The 14,597-nt window shown below is 41.6% G+C and overlaps 1 long non-coding RNA gene and 1 pseudogene across 1 annotated transcript in view; both read right to left on the bottom strand.

The window, feature by feature from the left end:
• LOC132533463 (uncharacterized) overlaps positions 1-12,936 on the bottom strand; it is a 31,524-nt gene extending 18,588 nt beyond the window's left edge. The window contains exon 1 of the long non-coding RNA XR_009545354.1: positions 12,543-12,936. This is a non-coding gene — a long non-coding RNA (uncharacterized LOC132533463). The remainder of the gene's footprint in view (positions 1-12,542) is intronic.
• A 402-nt stretch (positions 12,937-13,338) lies between these two features.
• On the bottom strand, positions 13,339-14,042 carry LOC107522197 (small ribosomal subunit protein eS24-like; annotated as a pseudogene).
• Between the last annotated feature and the right edge of the window lie 555 nt (positions 14,043-14,597).

Here is a 14,597-nt window from a genome sequence, read left to right as displayed (position 1 = left end):
AGAGAAAGATAGACACCTGCAGTCCTGCTTCACTGCCTGTGAAGCGACCCCCCCTGCAGGTGGGGAGCCGAAGGCTCGATCCGGGATCCTTACACTGGTCCTTGCACTTTGTCTCACTTGTGCTTTGTGCCACCTGCGCTTAACCTACTGCACCACCGCCTAGCTCCTGATAAGGTAAAATTTAAAACTATTAGGTGCTAGACTCTGATAATAGGCACACTAGTAGTTTTAGGGAAGTGGGTTAGATAAACATCTAGAATCATATTTGAGAATATGATGATATAATACTAGCAAAGAAACTTTGGTTATAAGTGTGCTGGATATGGATACATGGGGGAACTATGGTAAACATGGCCAACTCATACTTGTTTCATATTTGAAAGTAATGAATAATTGGATGGAAAAAACTGACTAGACTACAGAGAATCTTGAATAACAAGGTGTTGCTTAGCCTTGACACAATGAATTATTAAGAATTTTAAAAATCACCTTTTATAATGCATGCTTGTCTCCAAGCAAAAATTTAAAAGGTGCAGAAGGGTGTTCCATGAAAAACAACTTTCCCTTTTAATAAAGATTAGCAAACCATGAAAAATCAATTTTAGTAGTATCTGTGAAATTTTCTTCACTAGAAAAAAAAAGAGGAGGTATAAAGCAACATGGCATGCCAGCTATAAATATATAATTAATGCAGTTTGTTCTTACCACAGGGATAGCAAATATATAAGAACCATAGCAAAAATTTGTACAGATTTGAATATTTGTTTTCTGACAAAATGGGCATTATACATTACTGGGAAAGACAGTACTGGGACAACTGAATAGCCGGACTGGTAAAAGAGAAAAAGATGCAACCTAAAAAATAAATCATAATGGTAAAATTTTGAGGAAATATTGCATCTTTGTTACCTTAAGGGTAAGAATCTCTTAAACAAGTGACAAAAGGCACTAATCATAAGTGAAAAATACTAATTATGTCTGCATAGTCTGGCTGGATAAATGCACTTTTTTACCATTAAGCCACATAGGCTGAAACCTGGTCCTAACCGCACTAGAAAAAAATTTCCATATTGTGATGTTTGTCCCTCTCTTCCTCTTTATCTGTCTTCATCTCCCTCTCTCTCTCTCTCTCTCTCTCTCTCTCTCTCTCCCTCACTCTCTCTCTCTATTTATTATTGGGTAGAGATGAAATCAAGAGAGGAGGGGGAGATAGCGAGACAGAGACCTGCACACCTGCTTCGCTGCTTATGAAGCTTCCCCCCTGCAGGTGGGGCACCTTTCTCTTTACATCTGAAAAATCCTGGAGAATTAAAGTGGTGGTGCACTGGGTTAAGCACATGTAGGATAAAGTGCAAGGACACTAGCAATAATTGCAGTTCTCCCCCCTCTCCCCCACAACCTGCAGGGAGTGACTTCACAAGTGGTGAAGCAGGTCTGCAGGTGTCTCTTTCTCCTTTTCTGTCTCCTCCTCCCACTAAGTTTCTCTCTGTCCTATCCAATCAAATGGAAAAAAAAAAAAAAAGGCCTCCAGGAGCAGTGGCGTCATAGTACCTCACCAAGCCCCAGTGATAATCCTGGAGGCAAATAAATAAATAAATAGAAAACTTCCACAGGGAAGTGAAAATCATACCTCTGTCAAAAAACTGCACTGCGAACCATTTATCCCTCCCCCCATAAAATGAGAAGAATGAGGAGGCAGAGAAAGAGAAGAATGACAAATGGAAGAGCAGGTGGCAGGAGATAGTAGACCATGAGCCTTGCCATGCTTGAAGTACTGGTTTTGAACCCCAGCACCACATAACAGCAAATGGACAGCAATAGGGAAATGCTACATGTGGTGGAGTAATGCTGTAGTGCCTCTTCTCTCTGGATCCGTCTCTCCATTTCCCTACCCCTAGCCAAATTCAATAATAGAAGAATTGGTCTGGGGACTACTCAGCACTATCATCACCATGCACAGATGGCCTTCCACATTCAAGAAAAGAAAGGAAGAACATAGTAAATGCAACATTTATTTGATACTGCAATGATTAAGCAATTGCTTACTGTTTAATTGCTATTACCTAAAAGCCAGTAGTCTAAAAAGTGATGAAAACTAAGCTTTTAACCTAAATGCAGTTTATTATATTATCTTATTTTTGACTTGCTAGAACCAAGGTGTCGTTATGGACTGTCACATCAGAAATTGTCTTAAGAGGTTAAAATTAGAAGGAAGAAAATTGCTACAAAATCTGAAATTCTCCGAGATTTTTTTTTTCATCTTTCATTCTGAAGTCTTAATTTATGACTTTAGTGGAAATACAGAAATGCTTGTCTACTACTGTGCTTTATGTAACAATGCAAAAATATCATCCCAAGTTACATTATCTGCAAGCTACATTGGTGATATGAATTTGTGCATATATACTGTTATATGTTATCTGTACAATTATGACCTATTGATTTCCCTTAGTTCATCTTATCAATTACTGAGATGCCCATAAGATATATATATATCTTATATATTGCCTTCAGGGTTATCTCTGGGGCTTGGTGCCAGCACTACAAATCCACTGTTCCTAGCAGCCATTTTTTTTATATTGGCTGAATCAACTTTATTTATTTATTTATTTATTATTTTCACAGCTTACAGAGTGTTTTTACATAGTCATTACAAGGCACAGCCTCTACAACAGGCCAGTCATCTTCCAATTTCTCAGGCTCCAACTGTATTTAAGAATGCATAAACTACAAGATATGCTTCATAGTTATATTTTTACTGTTTACACTAAAGTACTTTAGTGCCCATGTACACATGCACACACAGACATACATAGCCCTACAACATTTCTTTTTGAGTATACTGTTAAGGTAATTACAGAAAAAAAATAAAATCAATTATTTATAAAGCTTTATGGGGAATATATTCAGGAATAAGGCATGCATTTACAGTCCTAAGCTTGTTGTCTTTTTATTTTGGTCTAGTAATGTATCTTAGTGACTGTGGGTATGACCTTCTAGAATATGAGTCTGTGCACAAGCTTGGTCTATTGTTGCCACTGTGATAGGTTAATTTTAAGACAATGGTTCTTCATTGGCACCAGGAGGTACTTCTAGCTTCCTACACTTCATGGTTGCTGTTTCAGGGCCATTCTTGTTATTTAATATTTTTAAACATACACTGGCAGCCATTTCCCCCCCCCCCATTTTTTCCCTTTTTGTTTGATTAGACAGACTGAGAGGGGAGGGGGAGATAGCGAGGGAAAGAGAATGATAGATACCTATAGACCTGCTTCACAGCTCATGAAGCATCCCCACTGCAGGTGGAGAACTGGGGCCTCAAACCTGGGTCCTTGTGTAGGTTCTTGTGCTTAGTACTATATGCACCACTGCCCAGCCCCCCATTTGTTATATTTCAATAGAATACTGGCAGTCTAAAATAAAATAGCCTACCCATCTCCCTGCCCCACTTCGCTTTCTTCAGCACTTCTTGCCATTATCACTCTTCTTGTAGCTAGTCTTTTGTTAAAGTCAGACCACAGCCACCTGTATGCAGACATACTGATTGTAGTGTTGTGCGTGTTGACTTTCTGTTGTTTTATTTTCCTGAACTTCAGGTGCAGTCACCGCTCTCTCTAATACAAATAAATTACTTTGAGGCCATTTTTTCCCTTTTTTTTTTCTTTTGTTGCTATTGTTATTGCTGTTGTTGGATAGGACAGAGAGAAATTGGGAGAGGAGGGGAAGACAGAGAGAGAGAAAGATAGACACCTGCAGATCTGCTTCACCACTTGTGTGAGCCACCCCCTCCCCTGCAGGTGGGGAGCTGGGGGCTTGAACCAGGATACTTGAGCAAGTCCTTGCGCTTCGTGCCATGTGCGTTTAACCCACTATGCTACCTCCCAACCCCCTCCCCCAATCAACATCTGAATCTTTGGACATCTGTTGTCCTTTACATCATTTATGCGTCTCAGAAAAGATCCTCTTGAACTTTTTTCTTTTATACTACAGAGATTTTCTAAAATTCATGCTATTTCCTGCCGCTTAGATATGGCCTCATTTTCCTGCAGGAGGGAGAAAGAGGGATCTAAAAGCATCCTGTGTTTGCATAAAGTTTGTTTTAGCAACTAAAACTGTGCCCCTCTTTTCTTATTTTACCATATCTTCCTTTATAAAGAATCTGTAGAGAATGTTGAGTGATATTTATTTCTTTGCACCAAGGAAATATTTCTTTTATGAACTAGAATTTCTTTTAAATAAATACTTAGTCCAAATTTCAAATTTGGTATGTTTTATGAAAGGGAAAAAAATTGGAATCTTATTTCCTTGGTTTTTAATTAGTGTTCAGATTTTCGCTTGAAATAGTGTCCTATTAGTGTCCACATTAGTGCCCCTTTATACCAGCCAGTTTTAATAACCAGTGTAGATAAAGCCATCAGTAAAAATATCAAAGTCTTTATTAGTTTATATATGTATTATTTTGAGGAAAGTTTTTACTACATTGAATTAGCAAGTAATTATTTTGTTGAATTAGGGAAATTTGTCATCCTTTCTGAAAGGGAGGAATTTTCACATAAACAAGCTTCTTGTGTCTGTTTAAGGCTTCAGTTAATTCCACTTTGTAATGAACATAAAGATTCATAATAATCAGTTCCTGTTAGTAAATAGTAGGATTCAGGAGCTATCTGGTCAAATTGCTTCATATATATATATGGAGTGAAATATTTAAAGGATAAGAATATGTCTTCTAAGCATTTAGACTAGAGCCTTTAAAATTCATTTTTACTGGGGGTCGGGCGGTGGCGCAGTGGGTTAAGCGCACGTCAACAAAGCAACGTCAACAATGGCAATGATAACCGCAACGAGGCTGCAACAACTAGGGCAACAAAAAGGGGGGAAAATGGCCTCCAGGAGCGGTGGATTCATGGTGCAGGCACTGAGCCCAGCAATAACCCTGGAGGAAAAAAAAAATTCACTTTTACTTTGAAATGATGCCTTAATTGCCATGCTTCTTGGAGTACTTTCGTGTCCTAAGCTTTGATAAATAAATAGGTTACTCACTTGCACATTTTTTAAAGTCTTTTTTTTTTAATTTATTTTTCCTTTTGTTGCCCTTGTTGTTTTTCATTGTTGTTGTAGTTATTGATGTTGTTATTGATGTCATCATTGTTAGATAGGAAAGAGAGAAATGGAGAGAGGAGTGGAAGGCAGAGTGGGCAGAGAAAGACAGACACCTGCAGACCTGCTTCACCACCTGTGAAGCGATTCCCCTGCAGGTGGGGAGTCGGGGGCTCGAACTGGGATCCTTATGCTGGTCCTTACGCTTTGCGCCACCTGCACTTAACCCGCTGTGCTACCACCTGACTCCCACTTGCACATTTTTTAAGCACAAGGTTTTCAAAATGCAGAATATTGTTGTCACTTAAGTTTTGGCTTTACATCACAATTCTGTCAATAACAACTTTTATTAAAAGCTAATTTTCCTTGATAATTCATAGCAACCCTAATACTTTATTATTTTAAGAAAGAAATTGCCAGTTAGCATAAAAATGGGAGCATTCGTCATTGCTGCAAAATTGGCTTGAGAAACTGGGGAAAAGTTGACCTGATGATGACACTGGAGAACAGTCATTCCGTCATTGTGGGAATAATTTCCTTTCGTGTAGTTAAGTAGGAAATACCTTGCCAATGTGAATTTCTTTCCTGGTGGAGGGTAGATAGCATATGGTTATGCAAAGAGGCTCTCAAACCTGAGGCTCCAAAGTCCCAGGTTCAATCCCCGCACACCAACATAAGCCAGAGCTAGTCAGTGCTCTGGTTAAAAAAGCAAAAACAAACAAACAAAAAAACCAGACAAAGTTTTGCTTTGTGTTTCCCCTTCTGTTCTCATTTATCAGCTTCTGTCTGTGAGTGAGATTATCCTATATTCATCCTCTTTCTGGCTTATCTCACTTAACTTGGTTCCTTCAAGCTCCATCTAAGATGAGGTGAAGAAAGTGAAATCATCATTTTTAAAAGCTGAATAGTATTCCATTGTGTATATATACCACAACTTCCTCACCACTCATCTGTTGTGGGACATACCTGAGTTGCTTCCAGGTTTTGGCTATTACAAATTGTGCTGCTATAAACATAGATATACACAGATCTTTCTGGATGGGTGTGTTTGGTTCCTTAGAGAAATTGCCAGGTCATAGGGCCGACTGTCCATTTTTAGCCTTCTGAGGGTTCTCCAGACCACTCTCTACAGGGGTTGGACCAACTGACATTCCCAATAGCAGTGAAGGAGGGCTCCTTTGTCCCCACAACATCTCCAGCATTTGTTGTTGCTATCATTTCTGATGTATGACATTCCCACAGGGGTGAAGTGGTATCTCATTGTTGTCTTTATTTGCTTTTATCTGACAATGACTTGGAGCATTTTTTCATGTTCATTATCCTTTTGGATCTCTTCTTTGGTGAATATCTCTTTTTTGGTGAATATTCATATCCTCTCTCCATTTTTTGATGAGGTCATTTGTTTTATTTTTATTGTTGCCAAGTTTGGTGAGCTCTTTATATATTTATATATTTTGATTATTAGCCTTTTTGTCTGATGTATGCTGTGTAAAGATCTCCCATTCTGTAAGTCTCTTTGTTTAGGTGGTGGTTTCTTTTGCTGTAAGCTTTTTAATTTCATATAGTACCATTAGTTTATTTTTTATTTAGCCTTTTTTGCAATTGGATTTGTATCATTTGAGGTGCTTATAAAATTTAGGTGGAAAAGAGTTCTGCCAATATTTTCCTTTAAGTATTTGATAGTTTCTGGTATAACATACAAGTCCTTGATCCTTGTTCAAGGATATATAGAGAAAAACACAGATAAATTGTTCCACCTTCTGTCTAAACAGCAGATACCACTCTTTTTTTTTTTTTTTTTTTTTCCTCCAGGGTTATTGCTGGGCTCAGTGCCTGCACCATGAATCCACTGCTCCTGGAGGTTATTTTTTCCCCTATTGTTGCCCTTGTTGTTGTAGCCTTGTTGTGGTTATTATTATTGCCATTGTTGATGTTGTTCGTTGTCGGATAGGACAGAGAGAAATAGAGAGAGGAGGGGAAGATAGAGGGGGAGAGAAAGACACCTACAGACCTGCTTCACCGCCTGTGAAGCGACTCCCCTGTAGGTAGGGAGCCGGGGGCTCGAACCAGGATCCTTACGCTGGTCCTTGCACTTTGCTCCACATGTACTCAATCCACCGCGCCACTGCCCAACCCCCACCACTCTTAAATAAAACATGGATGGGTAAAATAATTTGGAAAAAATGTCTGAGTTGGAATTCAGTAAACTTATTATGAAAGAAAATCAGGACTCCAACCATAACATACACAAATTCACTATCTTAGAGATCATTTCACCAAAGAGTTACAAAATTCACAAAGATAATCTTGAGGGGCTGGGTGGTGGCACACTTGGTTGAGTGCACATGTTGCAGTGCATGAGGACCCTGGTTCAAACCCCCAGTTCCCACCTGTAGGGGGAAAGTTTCATAAGTGGTGAAGCAGGGTTGCAGGTGTCTCTCTGTATCTCTACTAATCTTCCCATCCCTTCTCAATTTCTGGCTGTCTCTATCCAATGAATAAAGATAATTAAAAAAAAAAGAAAATCGGGAGTCGGGCTGTAGCGCAGCGGGTTAAGCGCAGGTGGCGCAAAGCACAAGGACCGGCATAAGGATCCCGGTTTGAACCCCGGCTCCCCACCTGCAGGGGAGTCGCTTCACAGGCGGTGAAGCAGGTCTGCAGGTGTCTGTCTTTCTCTCCCCCTCTCTGTCTTCCCCTCCTCTCTCCATTTCTCTCTATCCTATCCAACAACAATGACAACAACAATAATAACTACAACAATAAAACAACAAGGGCAACAAAAGGGAATAAATAAAATAAATATTAAAAAAAAATTTAAAAAAAAAGAAAATCTTGGATGATACATGAAGTGAAGGATGCTCTGGAAGGAATTAGGGTTAGAAAAGGGCGGGGGGAACACAGGGTGAAACTTAGACTGGAGTCTGAGTACTGGGCTAAAGAAACTCCAGGGAAGGAATAGAAGAGTGGTTGGAGGGGGCTTGGGTCCTATATTGGAGGTGAGACTACTTTAAAAACACCCATGATGGGAGCTGGGAAATGGAGCCCATGAGTAGACGATTGTTCTGTAAACCATTAACCTCCTAATAAAACTGGGGGCATAATGTTGTTGTTCTCTATTACTATGAAGAATCTGGAGAAGGTGATGGAGAATGATGGACAAAAACACAAGGATAGCCACTTGAGTTCAGTCCCCTAGAATTTCTCCCTACTCCCATACAGTATATATGAAGGGGAGAAAATTAACTATGTGAATTTTTCTTATGCAAAGGAAAGAAATCAGAGTTTCTGATTTCTTTGCTTCTAATCTAGTTATCAGTTGGCAAGTCATGAATCAAATGTAATTGGTTAATATCCTTTTGTTCTGCTATATATTGAATTGCCTTATGCTTTAGAAGTTAAGATATGACTCATGTTTTATTTACCACTTTTTAAGTAAAGCATTAAGTTCAAGAGAGGCTGGAGAAGGAAAAGTAAGTATCAGGAAAAGAAATCAGTGCAAAAAAAAAAGCATATATCTGCACTAAAAAATGAAAATGGGAGTATGTAGAAGGATGGCAGTAAAACTATATGCAGAACATGAAGAGCTTGGGTGAAGGTACTTGTTGTCACCAGCTGCTGGCTCATTGTAATCTTCACAAGTAATTAATTCTGTTTGATACTTGAATTAAGCCTAGAAAGTTCAAAGCCTGGGATATGATGGAGCTTGAACAGCCTAGGTTGGAAGTGAGAGTATTAGTACACAAGGAGATGATGGGATTAAATCCAGGACTTCATGTGTGAGATATTTGTTCTGCCACTGAACTATATCCATAGTCCTAGCTTGAAACTCAAAGAATTTGTAGACCATGAGGTTCTGGGGAGGGGATGGGATATGGAGACCGGGTGGTGGGAATTGTGTGGAGTTGTATCCCTCTTATCCTATGGTTTTGTTGATGTCTCCTTTCTTAAATAAATAAATTTAAAAAGAAAGAAAGAAAGAAAGAAAAGAAAAGAAAAGTACTGCTGTTTGATGCAACATTTAGCTAATAACTAAGCAAGAACTTCTCCTGACTTTTAAAGAGACTATTGCATAGATGGCCTGTGCTATATTAGGAGTACTGGTCAAGGTAGGTTTCTTTTCAGCTTCATTTGAAGCTACCAGTATGGAGCAAGAGTGAGGTGAAGAGTAGAACAGAATGTACAACAAAGACTTAAAGTTCCAAGAACATAGCTTCCAGGCCACAGACTAAACGGCAAATGAGACTGATGTTGGCTGTGCTTGAACTGTGACCTGGAAAGATTGGGACTGAGGTCATGAGGACTTCCTCCCTTGAGGAGTTGGACTTTCCCTATAGATGATAAGAAGCCAATGGAGAATGTTAGCAAGCAGCCCTCCCTGTGTACTGACATGCTACTTTATGGAATATGGGGCAGCTATCCAGCACCTACACTTTCTCAGTTTCTATATGCTGTACTACCTCCACTCCTATCTTGTTTAGATCCCAATACATGCAAAGTCAGAAACTCTCCTAATTCTGAATGTACTGACTTACCATCCTTCTGGGTCCCACATTCTATTATCCTCACCTGCTTCTGATGCCTCCTTTTCCCTTTAGTCAGTCCTTCCTCTCTTCCACATTTATCTTCTGTTTAGTCAGAATTCTTAGACAAAGAGATCCATTAGGATATGTATATATGTAAATTTATGCATATATATGCAGATAGATAGATATGATAGATAGATTTTAAGGAACTGGTTTACACAACCATGAGGCAAGTCAGTTTGGAGGGGGTGGGGAAGTGGTTGAGAGGCAGAAGCGTGTACAAAAGCTTGAAGGCCAAGAATTTAATTAGTAAAATCTGCAGAGTGGACTAAGAGGCTGGGGAACCATGGAAATTGGAAGCTCTGGTGTTAGATTCAAATTGAAAGACTATCTGTTGGCTGAATTCTTTCTTATTCAAGGGAGGTCAGTGCTTTGCACTATTCAGACTTTCAACTGATTAGATGAGACCCAACCACATTCTGGAGATCCAGTCTTCTTAGAGTTAACCAATTTGATTGTTAACTTTGTCCAGCACCCTCATAGAAACATCCAGGATGATGTTTAACCCAGACAAATTGAAACTTAAAATTAGGTATCACATCTTCCTTCTCAAACCTAAACCCACATAGTGAATAGTCTAATATGTGACTTCCATATTCCTTACCCTTTGGAGTAACCACTGTATCTGTTTGTTAATGTCAATGCTTGTATAACTTCAACAGTGTGCTACCTCTCCTCCTGATGCTTTTTAGTAGCGAACAAGCCCTGGCCCTCTCAACTTACATTGAAAATGGATTCCAGAAGAATTTAAAGACGGGTGCTGTCTTTGTTGATCTCACAGCAGCCTATGACACGGTCTGGCACCGTGGTCTCCTAGTCAAGATCTCAAGATGCCTGCCTCCATGGGTGGCCAACACTATATCGTTTCTTCTCCAAAACAGAAGATTCCGGGTGCATCTGGGTGACAAGTCTAGCAGATGGAGACTTGTCTCAAGTGGCCTCCCCCAGGGCTCTGTTCTGGCTCCTACGCTATTAATATTTACATCAATGACCTCCCAGAAACTTCTTCAAGGAAGTTCATCTACGCCGATGACATCTGCTGTGCAACTCAGGCATCCAAGTTCGACATCCTCGAGGAAACACTCACGAAAGATATGTCTCTGATATCTGATTACTGTAAAAAAATGGCGACTAATCCCTAGCACTGCAAAAACGGTATCATCTGTTTTCCATCTACACCATGCCTCGGCCTCGCATGAGCTTAATGTGCAGCTTGGCGATACGAGAATCCGGCATGAAGCCCAGCTAGTCTATCTTGGCGTTACTCTCGATCGCACATTTCACGAACATCTCATAAAAACTGCAGCAAAGGTGGGCGCGAGGAATAACATCATTGCAAGACTGGCCAGCTCCTCATGGGGCGCGAGCGCTTCCACACTACGATCATCATCTCTGGCATTATGCTATTCCACTGCAGAATACTGTGCCCCAGTATGGTTCCGTAGCCCCCATGTCCACTTGGTTGATTCCAAATTATATTCCTCCATGAGGATAATTTCTGGAACCATCCGTTCCACCCCGGTTCCATGGCTGCCAGTTCTTAGCAACATCGCCCCGCCAGATATTCATCGGGATGCGGCATCATCTAAGTTCATTTCCCACGTCTACGCTCGACCAGACCTGCCAATATACGTGGATATCTTCGCCCACCCTGTCCAACGCTTGACGTCTCGTCACCCAATCTGGTCCCCTACGCCTACACTGAACTTCTCTGTTCCAGACTCTTGGAAACAGAGTTGGCAGTCAGCTGAGGTAAAGAACAAACACCTCATCACAGACCCCCTGCAAGCATCAACCCGGCTTTGACCTAGCACGTTATGATTGGGCCCTCCTCAATCACTATCGAACAGGCCATGGCCGGTGCGCCACTATGTTCCATCGCTGGGGAGCCATAGACGACCCGAACTGCCCCTGTGGCTACAGACAGACTATGACCCACATAGTCAACGACTGCCACCTCTCCAGATTCAAAGGAGGTCTCGAAACTCTACATCAGGCTCAACCTGATGCTGTTGACTGGCTACGGAAGAAGGGCAAACGCTAAAAGAAGAAGAAGAAGCACTAAAGAAAAACACACACCCAGTGGTAATGGTGCTATAACAAATGTGTGGTCACTAGCTTCAACTGAGGACTGCTGAATATTGTCCATGTGTTTCAGGTCAACTCCCTCTACAGGTCTGCAGAGCTCCCACATCTCTAATATCTCTGTGTCAGGTTTACTTATTACTGTGAGGTGAACTTATGGGTTTTAAGCTTCAGCCAACTCAACTTACTGCTCTTCACCCCTCAGTAATTGGCAAGGTCTTGACTCTTCTCATAAGAGTCAGTTGGGGAGGGGGGGGAGATAGTGAATGCAACAGGCATTTATAGTTTTATCTTCAGAATTAATCCATAACAACTCTGCCTTTACTTTTAAAAATATATTTATCAACATGAGATGGAGAGAGAGCGAGAGAGAAAACCAGAGCATCACTAGCACATGCAATGCCAGAATCCACTCAAGACCTCATGCTTCCATCACCCTACTCACTGTGTCACCCCCTGTGCCCCACCTTTTCTCAGCTTTGTCTTGCCTTGACTCCATGCCCCATTTTTCTATTCTCTTCCTTTTACCTTTGTCTTGTCTCTTTAGTCAGTGACTCTTTAATCAGTGACAGAGAGGGAAAGAGACAGAGAGACACCTGCAGCACTGCTTAACCACTCTCAAAGCTTTCCCCTAGCAGGTGTGAACTAGGTGCTCAAACCCAGGTCCTTGTAATGTGTGCTCAACCCAGGTGCACCAATACCCAATCCCCAAAATAGTTTTTTTAAAACTGTAAAAATTTCCTCAACAAGCATGAGTCTCTTCTAGATTTCACTCACCTTCTGATGGGGGTGGGAATCCTGAGAATCCCATTTCAATACTGTGAATTATCTGAGATCTGTAAAATTCTTGTTGTGAGGTTTTTATCTTGAAAGCAGAGGGGACTGTGACTCTCCAGAGAGGACTGAGAGAAGTGGCTTCACCTGTGTCCCTCTTTAGGTCACAGTGTTTATTTTTACATTTTTGTGCTTCCTGTTAAATGACCAGCAGTGACTGGGTTGAGGGTCTTGCTCAGCACTTTGGCATCAAGCTTTCTGGGGTTTCCTGAGGCAAGAGCCCCAGGAAGTTGGGAAACAACCAGAGACCAGCCCTTCTCTGTCAAGAGTCTCTTGCCAAGTGAGTTGAGGATGGGGCTGATGCTATTGGTTGCCTAGTCACTGGGGTTCTAAGTTCTATTGAGAGTTACAGTCCAGAAACTGACCTCTCTCTCTGGGGTTCTCTTCCCTGAGACCCTCCTTCCTCAAATCACAGTTATCGTGATTTTCTTTTTGTTTTTGGAGATATCCATGAGGGTGGCGGCTTCTACTGTGTTTCGAATGACAAACTTCTTAATGGCCTTGTCCTGGGACATATATCAGGCGCGGTTGGTGCAGCAGATAGGCTGCACATGGCCATGGCCCTTTTTGGCACAGCCATTGTTCCTTGTCTTCTTGGTCATCTTGGAAGCGAGGAGCCCAGAGAGCAACATGATGTTTATTTTCCGGCAAGGTTATTGATGAAGCTCAGTGCCTGCACAGCCCCACCATTCCCAAGGGCCACTTTTCTCCTTGCTTTCTGACAGGATCAATTTCAACATCAGTTTGATGCTCTGGATCCCAGATGGTGAGATGAGTCCTCCTCCCCATGTTTGATAACACAGGTGACAGATTTGCGGTAGTGCATTTCTGGGATATTTTCAACAAGGCCCTGCTGGTCTTTGCTGGGCCCTGTGGTTCATGTTCTCAGCTGAGCAGCTGCCCTGTGAATCACCATTTTCCATTCAAGGCCAATTACCATGAGAAATGAAGTTCTTTGGGTTTTGGCCAGGCACTTGTGGAAGGTCTGGATTAGGCCTTTTTTTTTTTTTTTTCAATTTATTAATCTTTTGATGAAATATCTGGACAAAAAGCATAGAAAGTCACTTCAGAATCTCTACTCCTTTTTGCCAGCACCGACATTGGCCTTTGCAGTTCCCCTTGAGTTTCTTCATTCTGTTCTTACATTCCTTTCGCTGTTTTCTTGAGTTCTTTTTCTTCTCATTCGTTTTTCTTTGCATAATCCCAGGAATCATAAATCATTCCAAAGCCAGTTGTCTTGCCACCACCAAAATGAGTCCTGAATCCAAACACAAAGCTGACATCTGGGGCAGTGTTGCACAATTAAGCTAGTTTTTCCCGGATTTCTGTTTTAGGTACAGTTAGTTGCCTTTTGGGGTGAAGACCATTGATGACCATTTGCTTCTTCTGACGTAGTTGGTTAGTCATGAACTTCCTTATGCCATATAAGTAGCTGTGGAGTGTCCACCCTGGATCCTCAGGTCAGCCTAGGCTAGGAGGCAAGGCAAGCACTGGAGTCAGAGGAGGTGAGCAAGGACCTCAGTGTGAAGGAACCAGTCTCAAAGTCAAATCTCAGTTCCAGAAACTTAAAGCCCTTCATTAGGTTAAGCTCTCCACTCAGGGATGGGAGTGGGAGGTGGGGGGGACAGAGAACACAAAGGCTTTGAGGACTCAGTCCCCACCCCACCTGACTCACTCGCAGAGCAGTAGGGCCCCTCCAGCCTGAGCCTTAGCTTCCTGGTGTTCTGCTGCTGGGCTCCAAGCAAGTATGGCCACATTCCAGGAGTGAGGACCCACCAGTGTCACCTGGTGCTCAGGATGCCCATGCTGGCACAGGGATCCTGGGTGCAGATGGGGCATCAGGCCTGGCACTGGAGCCACTGCCTTCCAGGACCAGGCATCCCACCCAGGGTGCCTCCAGCATAGCTAAAGCTCCAGCCAGCTCCTCCTCTAGAAGCGATATATATATATATTTAATTTAATTTTTTATTTATGAAAAGGAAACATTGACTAAACCAT

Source organism: Erinaceus europaeus, chromosome 16, assembly GCF_950295315.1.
Source record: "Erinaceus europaeus chromosome 16, mEriEur2.1, whole genome shotgun sequence".
Taxonomy (NCBI): domain Eukaryota; kingdom Metazoa; phylum Chordata; class Mammalia; order Eulipotyphla; family Erinaceidae; genus Erinaceus; species Erinaceus europaeus.
This window is presented reverse-complemented; position numbering and strand designations above follow the sequence as displayed.